The sequence below is a fragment of the Schistocerca gregaria genome, chromosome X, assembly GCF_023897955.1.
Source record: "Schistocerca gregaria isolate iqSchGreg1 chromosome X, iqSchGreg1.2, whole genome shotgun sequence".
NCBI classification, from domain to species: Eukaryota; Metazoa; Arthropoda; class Insecta; order Orthoptera; family Acrididae; genus Schistocerca; species Schistocerca gregaria.
This window is the reverse complement of record NC_064931.1, coordinates 312,801,300-312,820,142: the sequence shown is the minus strand read 5'-3', so window position 1 is coordinate 312,820,142 and position 18,843 is coordinate 312,801,300.

Genomic DNA, 18,843 nt, shown 5'->3' with positions numbered 1-18,843 from the left:
GCTGCGAAAGGTGGATATACACTGTACTACTGCCGACATTGTGCATGCTCTGTTGCCTGTGTCAATGTGCCTGTGGTTCTGTCAGTGTGATCATGTGATGTATCTGACCCCAGGAATGTGTCAACAAAGTTTCCCCTTCCTGGGACAATGAATTCACGGTGTTCTTATTTCAATTTCCAGGAGTGTATTTATTCGTCCATTCATCCCTCCAGGGTTGTACATAGAGTGATATAGGATTTGTCACTGTAATACAATGAATATAAATAGCTCAAAAATATGCATGCCCACAGAAGAATAAGTGAGCTTTTACAAGGATAGGATAGATGGTCACCCATGGCCTTGTTGAAAGAATTAGCCCAGCATTTGGATGAAATGATTTAGGAAAGCCTAAATCAGGACGGCTGGACCAGAGTAAACAACATACTGTGAATGTGAAGTTAGTGTCTTATTGGATTCGATGCCTCATTCAGTTAGTTACTATTGCACACAGTTTGCTCCAAATAACTTATAATATTCAACATAGTTTTGCTCTTCATACCTGCTCATGCGAAAGACACCACCGCTCATTCATAAACTAAGAACATGCTGCTATGACCCTTGAATTAATTCCAGTATGCTCAGAAAATTGACACCATTTGTAAATTGAATCATTCAATAACCCTGAAGGGGTTTATGCATTATGCTGATGAATGAATGAATGAATTTTCAACAATATCCTAAATGCAAGGGGGTAAGAAGATGAATGTGTAATGCCCAGTGTCCTGTCAAGTCTTCTGGAAACTGATGAAATCTTATGCTAATACCTTATTGCACCAGTTTCTAAACACAACCATATTTCACTTATTCTTGTAGTGTGTTTCTCACTTACATATGTGATGGGCCACATGAGAGACGTGTACATTAAAGTTATTATAAACCAGTGTTTGATTTGTGCTTTTACCAGTGGGGGGGATGCCTTAGGGGGTTAGTATAATTATATATGTTACTAGCTCGGACCGTGGTGTTACCTATGGTTCAACAGTTATTTATAAAAAGATGTTATGCCGAAACTCACTATTCACGCATAAGCACTATCAGAAAAGCCATCCCTTGTTATATCTTTAAAAGTACATTATAGGTAAAGCTTATTTACAGAATCATCTACATATAGGTATACAAGGGTAATTCAAAAAGTAAAGGCACATTTGTGAAAAGCTGTACTTATTCTGATGATAGAAAACTGAAACATGCATTATTTTTCTACATAACCTCCCTGGACTTCAAAGCAGTTTTCCTGGCATTTTTAAGCTTTTTTATTTAATTAGAAAATACATTTATCGACTGCATCTGTAACCAATTTTGCACCGCAGCAATGACATCTTCATCACTTTCAAATCTTCTTCCCTGTAGTGCTTCCGTTAAGGGTCCAAACATGTGAAAATCGCTTGCAGCCAGGTCTGGGCTGTATGGTGGATGTTCCAGCACCTCGAATCTAAACTCCTTTATTGCGTCAGCTGTCCGTTTTGCAAAATGTGGGCGAACAATATCTTGCTGCAGGATGACACCTCTTCACAGTTTTCCACGACGTTTGGATCTGATTGCAGGTTTTAGTTTCATACGCAACACATCCACCATACAATACAGACCTGGCTCTAAAGCTTCGTTTACACTGGGGTGACATCTGGCAACATTGTATCATGCTACCGAAATGTGGCGTGCATCGTCTTTTCGTTTAGTTCTAAATGTTTTGAAATGCTTACCTACTACATAACACTTTTTCAAAATTAATAAGCAAACATATTAATTGTATTAATAGTAAGACTGTATTAAAAACTTTCAGTGTTAGGCTCCACAGATTTAAATTATATCTGAAGTTTTACTCCAGTGCGTGGGAAATAAACATCCCAGGTTGGGATGCATAAACTAAAACCAGAGGAGGGAATGGTCTGATGCAGAGGGGGGGGATCCCCCCCATCACCCCCTGCAAATCGCACACTGTTATAAACATACATATCTTTTTGAATTACTCTGTAATACAAATCACATATTATTAATAGTAAGTTGCCACGTCTTTTTATTATTACAAGAAGCCTCCAGGCATGTCAGATAACAATTACAGTACCATATATCATACACATAAATGCTAATTATGCTAGACTATCACATTAGTAAATGAGTTATAAGAAAAAACAAGTTACATATAACATATGAAAAAATAAATCAGTTAAAATTAAAAACAAAATGGAAATATGCACAAAGGCCAGTATAAGAACTATTGAACTTCATTATTTTATACTAAAGTGTGCTTCTAAAACAGTGGCAGTTTTGAAATGGCTGGTAAATTTTTGTTTGTCAGTTACTGACATAGTCTTGATTCATTTGCAAGAATATTCTGATTGTTGACTCAGGTTGAATTTTTCACATAGAGCAGTTCACTTGTGCAAAATGTGTGCTTGCAGGGTGACAACCGATGTGACCCCTCCACAGTGAGTGCAAGACTCACATTATTCACCCACCTTAAATTTTTAATGACTATAATGGATGACAATTATGAATTAATAGATTTAATAGTGCTGATGTAACTGTATTTTAGAGATGTGTTAAAGTGATCTTTCTACACAATATACATGAATAAAATCATAAGCCTTCTATTTCAATCATTTCACTAATTAAAATGATTAATAATAGTTTAAATTTTCCAAATGAATATACAGCTAGTAGCATAGGTATTGGTGACGCAGACTATGTTTTTTGCAACAAAGGTGCCGTATTAACACAAAAGACAGGTTTGATTCCCCTACAGGCCATGTTGGCGAGGTGCGCACTCCTTAAAAGCCCCTCATACACCTGCTCTTGGAATGAGATTCTGCAGAAACATTCTAATGGTTCTATTAGCGATGGAGAAGCCTAAAGAATATCTCAACTTAAAATTCCTCCCAAAAGCCAGCCATTGGTTGAGATTGTGTGATGTGGGGGGATGATTCCTGCATACTCAATGTGTGGAGGGAAGACAGGGGATTGGGGGAAATTTTGTTGCAGGAAGATGATTGGGTAGCCACTGCAACAGATCAGAAGAAACTGACACTATGCTCAATCTGACAAAAGGAGAGTTGAGTTCTGACTGCTTTAGTGAGAAGTAGTATTACTCTGTATTATCTGCCATGGATATAGACAGTAGTTTTACCTGTCTGGTAGCCAAGACAGGAACACGGTTTTTACCACACATCTTAGCAGTTGCAGCCCCATAGTTCAGCTACATAGCAACTCCTTGAGCAATGCAGGCAGTCAACAACAACACCGGGTACAGTATATGCAGCACTGGAGTACTTTGATCAGCCTTGTGTTTTTCTGGTTAGCGTCTTGCTCCAGCTCGCTAGAGTGATAGAGATAGTGACATTTGATTACCAGTTCACATCACTCATGGTCACCACTTTACCTAATTTATTCTGATAGACTTGTGATAGGATACACATAGAATTTTGTGCAGTACATTTGGATAGGGAGAGTGCCAGCCATCACAGAAGCTATTTCCAAGTTTACTGAGTAAATTTTAACTGTTCTCTTCTTAGGGAAAACTTTTGATAGGAATATAATTAATTCGTCTCTGATGAACTGTATAAATTCAATAATTATTCTGGTACTCACAGCACTTATCTGTTCAGAATACTCACTCCTTAACTCCCACCAATCATTAAATTGGGAAGGTTATAAAAAAGTAGAAGATTCATGAATTTTATATGAGGAAGCTGGTCACACTCAACTTAGTTGTATAGCAGGGTCCACATAGCAGGCCATGAAATTAAATGTGGGGCTCCCTTGGGTTAATTCTTTGAGTTTTGATTCTAAATTGTAATCACTTGGATACTAAATTGCAACTTTCCTGTGTTGACTCAGTGGCCAGTTCCTGTGCTAATCATGTAAACTTTTTATCACAATGGTGAAAATTATGCAGCAACTGTTAGGTGACTTAGTGTGATTCTAGGGCATAATGAGGCACCAAATGAATCAACTGTTTGCAGACTTATGAAAAAGTTCTTTGAGATGGGTAGAACAGTAAATCTTAAAATTCCTTGGTGTTGTCATTTGGGCTAAAGTGAGCAGAACATTGTGGTGGCTCATGACAGTGTGGCTGTTAGCTAAATCAAATCAATTCGTCACAGTGGAGAATCTCCATTACCACCTCTACAAAATTCAGTTGACACAGCAGCTGAAAGTGACAGATCACCAGAAGAGACAACAGTTTGTTGATTGGATTCTGAGAGGATGACAGCTTCACAAACAAAAACATCTTCAGTGATGAAGTACACTTCCACTTAAATGGCTTTGTTAACAAGCAGAACTGCCATATCTGGAGGACAGAAAATCCTTGCATGATCCAAGAAAGGGAAATACGTACTCAACGAGTGACTGTTCAGTGCAGCTTTTAGTTGGTGGCATCATTGTCCCTCATATTTTTGAAGGTGAGGCAGGACAAGCTGTGACAGTCAATGGATACCACTACGATACAATGATAAGGAAGCTATTCTGGCCTCACTTGGATGGAATTGACATTGAGGAGTTGCGGTTTCAACCAGATAGTGCCACCTGCCATTCTTATATATGCCTCAAATTTCCATACATGAAATGGAAAGGTTAGATGAACATGCTTATGTATTTTGTTTGTGTTTTTGTAAAAATAAACTTCTTACTTTGGTGTATCAAAATTGGTGCTCTTTTTGTATCACCCTTTAGTATTGATAAATTCATCTACAAAATAAAAGCATTGTTCCTGTGACAGTTTTTTTCCTATATCCTTTCTAAACTGATTTTAAAACTGCAGGTAACTGTTTGCACAGAAATATCCTGACGTGTCTCATACTGCTGTGTCCTTTATACAGCCATTGATCAACTATGAAAATATCACTGGAATTATGGATTTACTGATGATGGTGCTCATTTTTAGTTTTGTAAAAATATACTAATTTTCTTGAAATTTTCATACTGTTTCACACATATAGATATATGACAGTGGAAAGTCACTGAGTTGCTTAAAGAGGTATTGAGTAGAAAAGAGACAGACTTGTTACATTATTTTCATTATTCACCTCACCGATAACAAATATATTTTTGTGAGAACTGTGCCAAAATGGGATCTAGTATGGGATTACCACATGTTCGAGCCCAAAGTAGGTTAATTTTATTGATTCTGTGTCAAGGACTTTACTGAGAATACTGAAAGCTTAGCACAAACTGTTCAGTCTATTTAATAACTTCTCTTTATGTTTGCCTCACTGTAAAATGTTGTCTGTGTACATGTCCCTGAATTTTTTGAGTACACTTTGGTGTTGTGCACATTTTCAATCCTGACATTATCTATTACGAGACACTGTGTGGTCTTTGTAAACATCAAGTAATTGGTATCGACTTTCCTAAAAGATATGACCTGTCTTATTGATGTAACCAACTTGGACAGTGAGCTAGAATTATCTCAACTGTCTGAAGTCAATGCATATTTGCCACCCAACCCACCAATGGTGCTGCAAGCAGTGAGTGGCCACCACAAGACAAATCTCAGAAAGAACCCATAGCCTCGAGGTGATCGCTGCATCACCTGATGGCATCCTGTGGCTGAACTGGCAGATATAAGTGGGCACTCCACCAGGAATGGCAGTTCTTGCTGGGGATCTGTATGATCCACATATTACACTGGCTGCTGTGTTATGATAACTATTGCCTCAGAACCAGACTACTCTTGGACTGTGTGATTCTTTCCTTCTGGTTCACTATTTGTGTATCCATTGAATATGAAGTAAATGTGCTAGTAAGTGTAAAAAAGTGTTAGCAAGTGTAAAACTGAACACTTGCTTTTCATATGTAAATGTAGAAATAAAGAAAGCAAATAAGTCATGTAGAAAAATCTGCCAGGCCTTCCCCAGAATGAACTTCCTCACAATAGATGATGTGGCCAGAGAACATTACACAAGGCATGACATCCATTTAAATGGAAGGGAAAATCTCTCTCAAGTCAAAAAATTGTACATTTGGTTAACAGTGAATATGCTGTTTAAAGATCAAAGACCTTACCTCAAGCTGCTGAAAAGGCTCGAAAACCAAGAAAGTGTACTATGAGATCCCACTACATGCCCCTACTGCACACAGAAGGACAAACAGACCATTCATCAATGCTAAAGGTAAACACAGCAATAACCAAACAACACCAGCCACAGAGACAAAAAACAGGGAGCTCTCAGCAACAGAAATTACACAGCAGGGTGCCCAAGGTATCCAGCAGTAGCAGCAGAAGCATGGAAGCATCTAGTCAGGAAACATCACTGGCATAATTATGGTGTTTCATCCAATCAACCTCAAGAGGCTGAAAGTTTTTCTGCTGCGGTATGCACAAGTGAAAAACTAGAGCAAAATGAATCCCAAATAGAAGCAGTGATTTATGGCTGGTAACCTCATGACCACAGCAACATGCTGAAGTGGGCAAGTGTCCAACTGTGACATTGCTCACAATACAGATATATCAGCTGTAAGTGAATCTACAAAAGGACCCACATCACAGTAGTGAATGTGACTCTATCAATCTTACTATTTTTCACTAAAATATCAGATATTTGAACTATAAATTAATATTTTTATCTGTAAATCTACGTGATATGGGTCCTATTAACTGTGCACAAGTTCTATGAACTACTGAGCACCATATGACAGTTAAGATTGAGGGGCTGCAGCTTAATGGGTATAATTTAGCTATTCATTATTGTAGAACATGTAGATAGAAAGGTGGTGCTGTAATTTATATTAATAACAGAATTATTTATACACATTTATATCCAAATAAATTTTGTACAGATCAATATGGTAGGTCATTGGCATTGAAATTACTACAAAGGACAAAAACAGCTACAGTTCCTCTGGCAGGAAAGCTTTTTATTTTAGTGGTAACCTAGAATCTCTTTTGGCTGAACTTTTTTTGAAAATTAGAAATTTAACATATACAGTGGACTTATAGGTTAACTTTTTAACTGAGAATAACTGTAAGACTGATCTACAGCATTTAGTGAACTCCTTACAAATTGGTGCTATGGTTAATATACCTCATTAGAGTTACAGAAAACTGCCAAAGTCTTACAGACAATATTTTCATTGACAAGACAACAGTACAGTTATAAGCCAACTCATAAATGTATTTTATGATCATGATGGTCAACAACATCAATTTTTGCAGCAAAGTTTCCCACACCTATGAGTTCTTTAGATGTATAAACACTGACACTCTTTCTGCCTTCAATTACCATTTGTCACAGGCAGATTGGGATCCAGTATATAGGGTAAATACTGTAAATGATAAATTTATGATTTTTGTAAATTAATTCATCTCTCTATTTGAAATGACTTTTTCAAAAAGCACTGCCAGGAAGAATATTGAGGTTTCGGCTGGTAACCCTTGGGTTATTGACGGAATTCAACTTTCTTGCAGCACTGAGAGGGAATTACTTGACTCATTTAGAGTATCAAATGATCCCCTTAAAAGACCATATTATAAATTGTACGGTAAAGTTTTAGAAAGTGTGATAAACAGCTCCAGATCTTTTTCTGGCTGCAGCAATATCAGAGATTTGATGTTTTATTGGATTCCTGATATTTACAGTACACTCGTGAAATGGTTGTACGAGAAAATCCCCACTTCCTTGGAGATGCTGTGACCCATTTCTTGTGCACCAACTATAACACCATGTTCAGACTAACTTAAATCTTTACAACCTGCCATTGCAGCAGCAGTAACTGATCTAACAACTGTGCCAGACACTTTTCTTATACAGGTGTTGCCTCAGTGCCATATTCTGCCTGTTTACATATCTCTATTGTTGAATATACATGCCTGTACCAGTTTAATTGGTGCTTCTGTGTATATCTTCAGGAAACTAGATAAGAAATCAATAGTCTCATACCTCAGTGAGGAACTTGAAACTTTCAGCACAAGGAAGGAGCATGTAAAGGAACTATGGCTCATGTTAATAAGAATAATTGACTGACTGATATGTACCCAGTAAAACAGTTAGTAATGGAAGGGATCCTCCATGATATACAGTCACTGTAAAGAAACTTATAAAGAAACACAGTTCACTGCACAACAGGTGTAAAACAAAGTGAATGGCCATTGATAGAGAGATGGTGAATGAAATGTGTTTGGAAGTCAAGAGAGCTATGCACGATGCCTTCAATGACTACTGTAGCAGAATAATGTCAAATGATATTTCACAAAACCCAAAGAAATTCTGGTCATACACAAAGGGTGTTAGTGCCACCAAAGTTAGTATTCAGTCCCCAGAGAAAGAGACAGGAACTGAAACTGGGGTAGCAAAGCAAAAGCAGAAGGAACATTTTCGAATGTTCCTTTACGAAGGAAAACCTAGGAGAATTGCCCCAGTGTAATTCTCATACCACTGAAAAGATGACTGAAATCAGTATTAGTGACACTGATGTTGAGAAACAGCTGAAATCGTTAAAACTGAACCAAGCTCCTGGGCCTGATGCCATCCCTATCAGATTCTATACGGAATTTTCAGCTGAGTTAGTCCCTCTTCTAACTATAACTTACCATAGATCATTTGAACAAAAACCATAGACAGTTCTTGGAAAAAAGCACTGGTCACTCCTGTCCACAAACAAAGGTAGCAGAAGTGATCCACAAAACTATTGTTCAATATCCTCGACACAGATGTGTTGTAGAAAGAACATATTATGAGCTCAGACATAATAGGGTACTTTGAACAGAATTACCTCCTTAATGCCAACCAGTATGGATTCCGAAAACATCAATCATGTGAAACCAACCTCGCACTTTTCTCACGTGACATACCAAAAGCTTTGGATCAAGGGAGTCAGATAGCAGCAGTATTTCTTGATTTCCAAAAAGCATTTGACTCAGTACCACACTTACACTTATTGTCAAAAGTGCAGTCAGATGGGGTATCAAGTGAAATTTGTGACTAGATTGAGAATTTTTTGGTAGGAAGGACACAGCACTTTATCTTGGAGGCAGAGTTATCATCAGATGTAGAAATAGCTTTATGTGTGCCACAGGGAAGTGTGTTAGAATCCATGCTGTTCATGTTGTATACCAGTGACAATACTTATAGTAACCTCAGACTTTTTGCAGACGATGCAGTTATCTTTGATGAAGTACTGTTTGAAAGAAGCTGCATATATACTTACTCAGATCTTGATAAATTTCAAAGTGGTGCAAAGATTGGTAGTTTACTTCAGATGTTCAGAAATTTAAAATTATGCACTTCACAAAATGAAAAAAAAACATAGTACCCTATGACTATAATATCAATGAATCAGTTTTGGATTCTGTCAACTCTTATAAATACCTGGGTGTAACACTTTGCAGGGATATGAAAGGGAATAACCATATAGGCTCAGTTGAGGGTAAAGCAGATGATAAGTTTGGGTTAATTGGTAGACTACTGAGGAAGTGCAATCAGTCTATAAAGGAGATTGCTTACAAGTCACTCGTGCAACCAATTCTGCAATATTGCTCAGGTGTGTAGGACCCATACAAAACAGGACTAACAGGGGATATTGCATGTACACAGAGAAGGGCAGCACGAATGGTCAGAGGTTGGTTTGATCCATGTTAGAGTGTCACAGAAATACCAAAGGAACTGAACTGGAAGACTCTTGGAGATAGACGTAAACTATCCAGAGAAAGTTTATTAACAAAGTTTCAAGAACTGGCTTTAAATGACAACTCAAAGAGTATACTACAAGCCCCAATCCACATGTCACATAGGGATTGTGAGGATAAAATTAAAATAATTACTGCATACACAGGGGCATTCAATCAATTATTCTTACCATGCTCCATATGTGAATGGAACAGGAAGAACCCCTAATGACTGATACATTGGGAAGTACCCTCTGCCATTTACCTCAGGGTGGTTTGCAGAGTATAAATGTAGATGAATACAACATTCATTGTGGGCTGAATTAGTAGTCAGAGGAAGGTTTTCAACTTCTTGTACTTCCTTTACAATAAGTTGGAGAATCATACTACACATTACTTTTAATGCAAAATACGTAAAATAAACAGGAGAGCTTCTCTTTCCTTCCATTCACACAATTGGATAAGTGGGAACCCACGAAAGAATCATATTTTGCATTTACCTAAAATTCCCAAGCAGTTGATATGTTAAGTACAAAGGAGTTTAGTACCAGCAAAAAGTGTCTTTCTGTCATAACTTATTCACAAGTTAAACTAAAAATTCTTTATTATTTCACCATATCTATCTGGAGGCATTTTCATAATAGAGAGAGACAATAGAGAAGTACAGGGTGTTTCACATACAATGCCCGCAAAGAATCTGGGGCTTCCCCTGTCCACAGGTCACTGGGCCCTATCCTCAGACAGTGACACTGTGCATGAGCCACCTATACTATGAGACTGAGTGCACAGGTGTTTTCTTTTGAGTTGTTTGTCAAGTTTCCATTCACTGTAGTACACACAGAGGATCAAAGAGTGTTTCTTGTGTTGAACTATGCAAAAACAGCATCTAATGTGGAATGTTGGCTTGCATTCATAGCAAAATTTCACAGTGTGCACATTCCTAATGATTCAATGATACATAGATTACTGAAGAAATCTGAAGAGACTGGTCCACGTTACGCAAATGAAGGTCTACAGAATCCAGTGTTTTAACTGAAAATAAATTAGATGATGTAGGAGAGGCCTTGGAAAGAAGTCCAAGAAAATCATTGTGCCATTTAGCACTTCAAACTAGCATGTCAGCAGCATCTTCTCATTGAGCTGTGCATTAACTCACTCTGAAGCCATACAAAATTACAGTATTGTGTCAATCAACTAACTCAGATATTGCTGCTCAGTTTCATTACTGCAACTGCCTGCTACAGTCTGTGCATGATTGGGACATTGATCCTGATGAAGCATGGCTGCATTTGTCAGGCTATGCAAATTTGTAGACAGTCGATGTTGGAGGTCCAAAGGTCCTCATCAGTTATATCAACAGCCTATTGCAACTCTACAGATAGAATAATATTGAATCTAATGATCTCTCTCCTAATTGCTGATGGATAAATAATTGATAAATGACAAATGGAGAAGATAAAATCTTTTGTTTCCATGAAATAATTATTCATTCAGTAGCTACTGAGACCCCAGGTGGATCATCATGAGTAATAAATTGTAAAGCCAGAAAAACACTGTTTACAGAGCTTCCACTACATGTGGTTGGATTTTTGCAGTGTTGGCTACATAGCAGACCAGAGACCAACCAACAGTTCTGTCACATTAACCCTTAAGAAAGTAAATACTTTTAGATTAAAGGATACTGCTTACTGGAAAGAGGGGGCACTGAACTGTCAATGAGCCCACACAAAGGAAAGAAAACTTGCTAGTTTTTGGAGTTATTCTTTAACAAGTCTCCCCCTACCCCATGCACACACATACATATGAGTGGAGGATGTATGTAAGGATATTTTCCATCTCTGTAGTTTCTTTTTTATGTTGCTATGACAAAAATCTCAATTTCAATGACTGCTTCATAACCTGGACCATCTCGATCCCTCCCTCCACCACCAACTTCTCTGGACTATGCCAATTGTCAGGCCCTGCCTGGCTTTGTCAACCCACCTCTTCAGCTGTGAAAACATGTGCCCGGCTCAGCCATGCCTGCTCCTAATGTAACAGTAGGATGTGTGCATGTGGTCACATCTCTTTCTGAAGTTTCTCATAACCGTTTTCAGGATGTACTTTCTATAACTCCATGATGTGATAACAGGAGTGTGGTATGCAATTGGTGCAAAACGACTTATTGGACTAATCTTTTTTCCCCGAAACTATAAATTCCTATAAGTCTGTGGAGAATATCCTCAATCCTTTTTTAGATAACTAACACCTAATGAAAAGACCTATGGTTATTCTATGCAGGATAATGCAAGACAACACACCACCAATACTTCTACAATGGTAATATCATTCCACAAATTTCAGCGATCAAAATTCAACGAGCATTTGGTAGTGTGTTCAAATGTTCTCAGGCAGCTCTTGCTATAAAAGGACATCATTCGGAGCACCTACTGTAAATAAGAGTATATATTAACTAAATATATTAAAATTAAAGTGTCAGAAGGTATGTTCATATAGCATAATGATTAGGATTACAGGTTGTGAAATGCAGGAAATCTGGAATTGAGTACTGTATTTTATGGACTATAAAATGCTACAGACTATAAGACACACCTTAATTTTCAAGCAGTTATTTACAAAAAAATAATATTTTTACCATTTTTATTATTAGATTGCAAAGCCAAACTTTAAAAAAATTATTTTCTGAAGTAGAACAGATCTGTAAAATCCCTGAAAATCATCATATGAACATTCTGTTCCTTCTCCTTCTTCCTCATTGTCAACATCGCTGTCCTCTTGATATATAAGACTGTCTTTACTGTCATCAAGTGTGTCACATATGCTGCACTTTTTGAAAGAATTCTGGCATGAATGTTTTATCCACTGACACTCTTGTTTGATTGCACAATGACATTGTAGACTGCAGTAACACATCATAGGCTAGTGTACTAAAACAAATTTGCAATGCAAATATTATCAACTGCAACTGATATGGATGCACAAAAAGCAGCATATACAAGCTACTTTGGATCCACTACAGGGTATGTGTTTTTTTTTTTTTTAACACATCAAACATTGTGCAGATACTACAAATACAGAAAAAAATCGCTCAACATATTTGCACTGTGAAACACACAGAACCAACTTGTCCATTATTTAGAAAACAAGATATTAATGCTGTCATCCCTATATGAGATGATAATCTTTCTGTACACCAGACATGAATTATTTGATGGAAAGCATTCACATGATACAAGAAACAAAATTTTATGTTCTCCACCTACTGCTGCAAACTGTATGCCCAGGGGTCTCAATACATGGGAGTGAAAATTTATAATAAATTAAAAGGGAGCAAGTTCATGCACAAGAATTTATGTCCTCTTAAATGAAAGCTACACTGAAGAGCCCAAGAAACTGGTACACCTGCCTAATATCGTGTAGGGCCACAACATGACATAGCAGGCCCTCAACTAATGCCTGAAGTAGTGCTGGAGGGAACTGACACCATGAATCCTGTGGAACTGTCCACAAATCCCTAAGAGATCTCTTTTGAATAGCACATTGTAAGGCATCCCAGATATGCTCAATAATGTTTGTGACTGGGGAGTTTAGTGGCCAGTGGAAGTCTTTAAACTCAGAAGAGTGTTCCTGGAGCCACTCTGTAGCATATATGGACGTGTGGGGTGACACATTGCCCTGCTGGAACCGCCCAAGTCCGTCGAAATGCACAATGGACATGAATGGAGCAGGTGATCACACAGGATGAATTCGTACGTATCACCTGTCAGTCATATCTAGATGTATGATGGTCCCATTTCACTCCAACTGCACATGCCCCACACCAATCCACAGCCTCTACCAGCATGTACAGTCCTCTGCTGATGTGCAGGGTCCATGGATTGACGATGTTGACTCCATACCCATACACACCCATGTGCTTGTTACAAATTGAAACAAGATGTGTAACAGATTGTAACCAGCTCAAATTTTACTTATTTATTTATGCATTTATTTTACCTGGCAAGAATAGGGCCTTCAGGCCCTCTCTTACACCTAACCATGCATACTCAGATTGAACGAGTTGCAGTTTCTACATAACATTAAGGACATATAACATATTATGCAGTATTGATGTTAAAGAAAAAAATTTCAGTTCTAACATTTCATTGCCAGTGCCTCATACACACTGGACCACCAAAGGAACTGGTGTAGGCATGCACATTAATATACAGAGAATAACAGACAGAATATGGCGATTTGGTCAGCAATGTCTAAATGAGACAACAGGCATCTGGCACATTTGTTAGATTGGTTACTGCTGCTATAATGGCAGGTTATCAAGAATTAAGTGAGTTTGAACATGGTGTTACAGTTAGTATATGAGCAATGGGACACAGCATCTCCAAGGTAGTGATGAAGAGGGATTTTCCCACATGACCACTTCATGTGTGTACCGTGAATATCAGGAATCTGGTAAAAAATCAGATCTCCAACATTGCTGTGGCTGGAAAAAGATCCTGCAAGAATGGGACCAACAACGACTGAAGAGAATCGTTCAATGTGGCAGAAATGCAACCCTTTTGCAAATTGCTGCAGATTTCAATGCTGGGCCATCAACAAGTGTCAGCACGTGAACCATCCCATGAAACATCATCAATATGGGTTTTCAAAGCTGGAGGTCCACTCGTGTACCCTTGATGACTGCACGACACAAAGCTTTACACCTTGCCTGGGCCTGTCACCACAGACTTTGGACTATTAATGACTGGAAACATGTTGCCTGGTCAGCTGACTCTCATTTCAAATTGCATTGAGCACATGGACGTGAATGGGTATGGAGACAACCTCATGAATCTATGGATCTCCTGCCTGTCAGCAGGAGACTGTTCAAGCTGGGGGAGGCTCTGTAATGGTGTGGGGAATTTGCAATTGGAGTGATATGGGACCATCATACATCTAGATATGACTCTGACAGGTGGCATGTGTGTAAGCATCCTGTCTGATCACCTGCATCCATTTATGTCCATTGGTGTGTGTGTGTGTGTGTGTCTACATACTGTATTCATTCATCCCTTACTGTTTTCATCTCTCAATCTTCCTCCACAATTTGTACCCTTCTGCCCCCGACACTTCTCCCCCCCCCCCCCCCCCCCCCCCAAATACAAACACACACTCAGTTCCTATCAATACTAAACTGGTGATTCCTTAATGTCTCAGAAGCTGTCCTATAAACTAATCCCTTGTTTTTAGTCAAGTTATGCCACCTTTCTTTTCTTCCCAGTATCTCTTCATGTGTTACATGATCTACTCATCTAATTTTCAGCATTATTCCATAGCACCAAGTTTCAAAGGCTTGTATTCTCTTTTTGTCAGAAATTTTTATTGTCCTCATTTTAGTTCCATACAACATTTCACTTTTGGCAAACCTCTTCAGAAAAGAATTCCTAATATTTAAATCTATATTTAGTATTAATAAATTCCTCTTCCTCAGAAACACCTTCCTTGCCAGTTTCAGTCTACATTTTACATGCTCTCTACTTTGGCCATCATGTTATTTTGCTGCCCAAATAGCAAAACTCAATTACTACTTTTAGTATCTCATTTCTTAATCTAATTCCTTTAGCATTGCCTGATTTAATTCAAGTACATTCCCTTGGCCTTGTTTTGCCTTCGTTGATGATCATCTGATATTGTCCTTTCAAGACACTCAATTGTGTTTAACCACCTTTCCAAGTCATTTGCTGTCTCTGATAGAATTACAGCACCTCAAAGTTTTTATTTTCTTCCTGAACTTTAATTTCTTCTCCAAATCATTCTTTGGGTTCCTTTACTTCTTGCTCAATGTACAAGTTGAATAACATTGGGAACAAGGCTACAGCCCTGTCTGCCACTCCTCAACCACTTCTAAGATCATTGGACTTATATTGTAAAAATAACTGTTCTACATGTAAGAATGCCTGCACAGACTATATTACAGTGAATTTCCATAGGGAAGACTTTACAGTCAGACCTGGAGGAGGTGATGTGGCAGATGATGACCCTTTAATCCTCACATCATATAAGAGGCAATCACGTAATATCAAAGACCCTAACATGGTACTGATAACAAGGTAAAAGTAAGAGCACATAACAGTGTTTATTGAGACACTAGGTAGTGCAAACTGGGACTTCATATATAATTCACAATTGGGGAAAAGGGGACTGAAATGGTCTTTGATAAGTGCTTTTTAAGCAATATACAGATTTACAGTATTCTTGTTCACCAGTAACAGAAATTGCGTCTCCAAGTGCACTGGAAAATAAAAGGCTGAACTGATTTTCTGAATCCCTTGTGGAAATCAGAGAAAACATGTATGGAAAAGTACATTGAAGTGCCAAAGAAAATGGTATAGGCGCCCTTATTCAAATACCGACATATGTAAACAGACAGAACACAGCGCTGTATCTGGCACAGTTTTTAGATCAGTCACTGCTGCTATAATGGCAGGTTATCAAGATTTAAGTGAGTTTGAGCGTGTTGTTATAGTAGGCACATGAGCAATGGGACACAGCAGACACAGCACCTCTGGGGTAGTGATGAAGTGGAGATTATCCCATACAACCATTTCACGAGAGTACCTTGAATATCAGAACTCCAGTAACACATCAAATCTCCAAGATCATTGTGACCAGAAGAAGATCCTGCAAAACTGGACCAACGATGACTCAAGAGTGTTTTTCAACGTGACAGAAATGCATCCCTTCTGCAAATTGTTGAAGATTTCAGTGCTGGGCCATCAACAAGTGTCAGCACGTGAACCATCCCATGAAACATCATCAATATGGGTTTTCAAAGCTGGAGGTCCACTCGTGTACCCTTGATGACTGCATGACACAAAGCTTTACACCTTGCCTGGGCCCGTCACCACAGACTTTGGACTATTAATGACTGGAAACATGTTGCCTGGTCAGCTGACTCTCGTTTCAAATTGTATTAAGCGGATGGACATATATGGGTATGGAGACAATCTCATGAATCCATGGACCCTGCATGCCATCACAGACTGTTCAAGGTGGTGGAGGCCCTGTAATGGAGTAAGGAGTGTGCAGTTGGTGTGATATGGGACCCTCATACATCTAGATATGACTGACAGGTGACAAGTACGAATTCATCCTGTGTGATCACCTGCTCCATTCATGTCCATTGTGCATTCCGACGGACTTGGGCGGTTCCAGCAGGACAATGTGTCACCCCACACCTCCATAAATGCTACAGAGTGGCTCCAGGAACACTCTTCTGAGTTTAAAGACTTCCACTGGCCACTAAACTCCTCAGACACAAACATTATTGAGCATATCTGGGATGCCTTACAATGTGCTATTCAAAAGAGATCTCTTAGGGATTTGTGGACAGTTCCACAGGATTCATGGTGTCAGTTCCCTCCAGCACTACTTCAGGCATTAGTTGAGGGCCTGCTATGTCACGTTGTGGCCCTACACGATATTAGGCAGGTGTACCAGTTTCTTGGGCTCTTCAGTGTAGCTTTCATTTAAGAGGACATAAATTCTTGTGCATGAACTTGCTCCCTTTTAATTTATTATAAATTTTCACTCCCATGTATTGAGACCCCTGGGCATACAGTTTGCAGCAGTAGGTGGAGAGCATAAAATTTTGTTTCTTGTATCATGTGAATGCTTTCCATCAAATAATTCATGTCTGGTGTACAGAAAGATTATCATCTCATATAGGGATGGCAGCATTAATATCTTGTTTTCTAAATAATGGACAAGTTGGTTCTGTGTGTTTTACAGTGCAAATGTCTTGAACGATTTTTTTCCGTATTTGTAGTATTCGCACAATGTTTGATATGCAAAAAAAAAATAAAAATAAATAATAATAATAATAATAATAATAATAAACAATACCCCGTAATGGATCCAAAGTAGCTTGTATATGCTGCTTTTTGTGCATCCATATCAGTTGCAGTTGATAATATTTGAATTGCAAATTTGTTTTCCAGGTACTCTGTGTGTGCCTGTCAGCTCAAATTTTTATCCAGATTTAAACCTAAGAATTTGACTGAGTCAACTTCATCTATATCTTGATTGTTGTAAACAATCTTAATCTGCTCACATTTTGACTGGTTTTTAATTGCACCATGTGATTTTCTGATATTTTTAGATCAACCCGTTTACCTGAAACTAAGTTTCTAAGGCACTGACAAGGGTAATGATCACATATTTGAGAATTTTTTTGCGAATCCCCTTTTTCACCTAAGATGGAAATATCATCTGTGAATAGAACTGACAGGGATCTGATATTTACAACATAGAAGAGAAATAGAACTGCAGCTGGAGTGACAGAGGACTGCAAATACATCTGGATATGACTGTGACTGGTGATACGTATGTAAGTATTCTGTCTGACCACCTGCCTCCATTCATGTGTATTGTGGATTCCAACAGACTTGGACAATTATAGCAGGACAGTGCAACACCCTAGACATCCAGAATTGCTACAGAGTGACTCCAGGAGCACTCCTCTGAATTTAGACACTTCTGCTGGCCACCAAATGCCCCAGACATGAACATTATTGAGCACATCTGGGATGCCTTGCAACATGCTGTTGAGAAGAGATCTCCACCCCCTCATACTCTTACGGATTTATGGACAGTCCTGTAGGATCCATGGTGTCAATTCCTTCAAGTACTGCTTAAGACATTAGTCTAGTCCCTGTCATGTTTTGTTGTAGCACTTCTGTGTGCTCATGGGGGCCCTACATGACATTAGGCCTGTGTACCAGTTTCTTTGGCTCTTCAGTGTATATAGAAAGGGCTGCTAATAAATGCAAGGCAGCATGTCAAATAATAAAAGAAGGGGACACACCCAAATGTACACAAGCAACTTCACTTGATCCTGAGTAATTAAATCATTGCTTTTTAAACTAATTTAAAGAAACAGGAAACAATATTAAAGCAAACAAATTTCTCAGCAGTGGACCTGACTGGAGCTCTACTGACAGGTGACCAGGTATTTCAGTGTACTACTATCACATCTGCAGATATTATAAAAGATGTGACAAAATTTTAAAATTCTAAAAGAACAGACTGCTACTGGCTGTTGAACAACGTCATTAAAAAAGAAATACACTCAGTCTCTACACCATTTGCTTTGATTTTTAATAAATGTTTAGAATTTGGTGCACTTTCAGATTCACTCAAGGTGGCAAAAGTTAGCCTAGTTT